The following is a 4,190-nucleotide window of genomic DNA, read 5'->3' on the forward strand; positions in this document are numbered from 1 at the left end:
AGTAGATAGCAAAGTGTCTATAAATTTTTGTATGAGAGACTGACTTGATTTGTAAACTTTCACTTAAAGCACACACAAAAAAAGGCTCTCCAGCAGAGAGACCCTCTCTCCTTTCATAGCAACTTCTCAGCAGGGGCCGCAATCTCGGTGGGCAACTGGTGCAGTCAAATAGGACCCTGTGCTTAGAAAGTCCACACCCTTGGTTTTATGCTCTGCTTTGCAGTCTTGATACTCTAAATAATATTTTAACAAGAGGCCCTGTGTTTTCGTTTTGTCCTGGGTCCCACAAATTATGTAGTCAGTCCTGCTTCCCAGTAGGTTTTGCATCTTCCTTCCAAATAAAATACAGCATGGATATTTAAAGATCCTATAAACCCAGCATCACACCACACAAAGTCAAAGGGGCTGGACTGATCCCGTTGCATGTATTACCAAGATGGTGGCTGTAATAGGCTTCTCTCATCAGTAGCAACTTTCCACTCTCCCTTTCACTGCAGCTGAGAGAATCTCCTGAGTCTCCTTCGACCATTTTGCGACTTTTACATTAATACATTCATTTCCTCAATCATAGACTTCAGTTTTCCTCCTCCTAGGACTCCTCATCTGAATTTTGGCTCATCCTCTTCTACCTTCAGGTCATTCATTCTGATTAAGTAATTGGGGTGAGACAACCCAATAACTCAATGACAGAGACACTGGCCCTAATATTGAAGAATCTGGACCTAAAGTCTGAGCTCAAATACTCAGGACAGTCTGAAAACGACTCTCCTGGTAGTGATTAAAATGCTGCCTAGAAGCAGCAACCACCAAGAGGTGAGCCTAGGGGAAAAGAAGGAAACAAATGCTTTAAAAGAGAGAGATTATGAAAAATTTGGCAATTGCACGATATGATTGACGTAATTAGTGTAATGGAATTGTACACATGAGAAATGTTGAACTGGCAAAAAGAAAAAAGATATATTAAAGGATAATAAGGGAATCAACAAATATTTAAAAAAAAAAGCTAGGACTAAGGAAGAGGCACATACTTGCTACTTATGTAGATATATGTAAATGACTATGCAAAACAAAGTGAAAGGAGGTAGAGAAGTTCTCCAAATGAGGATAAAGCTAATTGAAATGTCAGCTGTCATCTCTGTTCCTTCAGGGCCCATTGTGGAGGAAAAGCTGATCCCCTACTAGAAAACAAGTCTGATAAGAACTGGACCACGCCTTTCTCTTTTAAACATACTCACAAAAATAAAACAATTATAATAGTATTATTCTGCCCAGCTTGTTAGTTAGACTGCAGTTCTTAGAGGTCAGGTCCTTATCTGTTTTCTTCTGCTTTGTGGTTTATTATACTATCTAGTACTTGGTGTGTGTTTTAAAACACTAGTGGAACTCATACCTCTCCTCCTTTGTAGTACCTATGCATTCTGCATTGACATTGATATTCCGTGCAGATTCAGAAAGATTTGAAGAGTTGCCTTTGATAGGAGTTGGTCCTACAAAAAGAGAGTATACCCTTAAACCATTGCCATTGAGTTGATTCTGACTCATAGTGACCCTATAGGACAGGGTAGAACTTCCCCACAGGGTTTCCACGGAGTGACTGGTGGATTCGAACTGCTGAACATTTTGGTTAGCAGCTGATTTCTTTACTATGCCACCAGGGCTCCATAAAAAGACAGTATAGAGAAGTGGTAACAAGTGGACTCCAGACCAGACTGCCTGTGTCCAAAACCCCACTTTTCCATTGTTGTTAGCTGCCAAAGAGTTGGTCCCGACTCACGTCCTGTACCATTCCCATGGTCGGTTGTGTATCAGACCATTGTGATTTATAGGGTTTTCATACACTTGTTTTTGGAAGTAGATCACCAAGCCTTTCGTCCTAGTCCACCTTAGCCTGGAACCTCTGCTGTAGCCTGTTCAGCATCATAGCAACACACAAGCCTCCGTTGGCGGAAGGGCAGTGGCCGTGCACGCAGTGCACTGGCAGAGAATGGAACCTGGGAGGGTCTTAAAAGCCTAGGAGTCTATGAATGAACCACCAATACCCTCATTTTTCCATTACCAACCATGCAACCTTGGGCACATTTCTAAACCCCTCTAAGATTCAATCGATCCATCTCTAAAGAAAGGTTGTTGTGAGGATTAAATGAGTTAATATATTTAGAGCACTTAGAATGCCTGGCACAGAGTAAGCTCTCAGTCATTGTCAGCTGTTATTACTCTTGTTTACTTCCCTCTATGTCTTGGGAGAAAACAGAGCTGGCTTGTGCAAAGTGTGAGGTTAGGTCCTGCTTTCTGGAATTCCACAGGCGCATTTCCTGCCCAAGGCAAAGGCTGTGATCCCCCTAGCTTACTGCAGTAGCCTTACCTCTTATGACAGCAGCAAGGCTTGATGGGAATGCACAGCTCAGGGTCTTCTTCCCTTTCTTTTGCCTTTCTAGCAGAGGTGATACATTCCCTGTTTATTTCCTGAGAGATTCATCAGGAAGAATGTTTCTGACCATCCATATCCAGAGCAGACTATAGAAATATGACTGTGTTCTGTGGGTAATGTTATTTTCAGGTATTGATAAAGTTGGTGCAGTGGTGAACGAGACAGCAATATGAGGATGATAGATCCAATGCATAAGTAAGAACAAAACATAGCACTTGGGGAAAACCTCTCTGGGAAATCAGTGGAGCCAAGTGAAGGCCCCTACCTTTCTCATCACATTCCTGAAGCCCCTAAAAAGCAATAAAATCAAACCAATTACACAATAAAATATTTAGAAGATATTATGTTTTATTTTAACCTGCTGACATAACGATAGACCTTGGCATTTTTTATTGCTTAGATTTTCTTTGTGGAAAGAACTTACTCCATTAGGTGACAGCTGTCCTTGATACTAAAATAACACTCAAACTCTCTTCTTATTTTTCAGATGCAAACCAGGGACATTTGTGACTTGCTTTCAGAGTGTCTAAAGCACTTGGGTTTTTAATTGATTGTTTTTCAGAACAGCCAAGCTTGCCATTGCAGAATTCTTTGATTTTCAAACAAAGCCCAATGCCACAGAAACCCTGCGGAGACCCAGAATAAAGCAATAGTCTATCTTGAAGAAAGCATTTGATTTCAGGAACAGCCGTGCTAACCTTCATCAACAACATCCTTCACTGCCCCCAATAGATGCACATAAGTGGACTCCTGCTGGACGAGATAGTCATAGTCTGTGACCTTCCAGCTTCCTCCCCACGCAAGTCTCTGATTCTCCAACTGCACTTACTGACCAAAGTCAGAGAGTCCCCAAAGAAGAAGCCAAATTAGCAGAAGGCAATAGCTCTGTATAGGAACAAATGGAGAAGAAAAACAGCCTTCCCTTACGGCTTCCGTCTGAAGCAGCCATGTGAGAACATCAGGCAGATTATGACAGCAGGGTAGAATCATCCAAGTCACCTTTGCTCCCAGAACACTGTGCATTATCAACAGTTGAATTGCCAGTTGCTTAATCTAAGCTTTTTGAGTGCTTTTCACTGGTTAAAAAAAAAAAAATCATAGGTTGAAAGAATAGCTTCCAATCCTTACCTTTTCTCAGATCACAGCTGGGTGACCCTTTCCTTCTTTCTGGTGCAGCAGCCCATGAGGATGAAGGGACAACAGAGATATAACATGTTAGAAGAGAGTATTTGACCCAACACACTGCGACACTAATGGAATACACCGCAGACATAGTAATATTAAACTATTTGCATGAACTCTCCCTTGTTGCTGACAATCACGCTCTGACAGGTGTCATCTTCCACAAGAAGATAACCTTAAACATTCAATTTTGACACAAACATCTTTCCCTAGTAATGAGGAGTCCCAGAAAAACAAGTGCTTAAACATAGATTTCCTTTGCCTACACTGACCTAACGTAAGGGCATGCCAACACTGACTACTTAGCAAGATGTTTTTCAAGCTAATACTCAGGAATACCTATGCTCCTGATTTCCACTTGTAAATATTTTCTTTTTTCTCTGCTTGTAATAAAATTTGAAGCTGGTATTACTTTTGATAGGCTTTTGGAGTTTTGGGAGGGCAGGATTTCTCTCAATCTGGTCATGAGGACCTGAAATTTGCTCCTAGTTTATTCAATATGTGCAATAAAACATTTTGTGTAGGATTTACGTATACTTTTGCAATATCTATCCCACCAGTACTTCATTGATTCTTTTTG

This window comes from Elephas maximus, chromosome 1 (genome assembly GCF_024166365.1).
Source record: "Elephas maximus indicus isolate mEleMax1 chromosome 1, mEleMax1 primary haplotype, whole genome shotgun sequence".
Lineage (NCBI taxonomy): Eukaryota > Metazoa > Chordata > Mammalia > Proboscidea > Elephantidae > Elephas > Elephas maximus.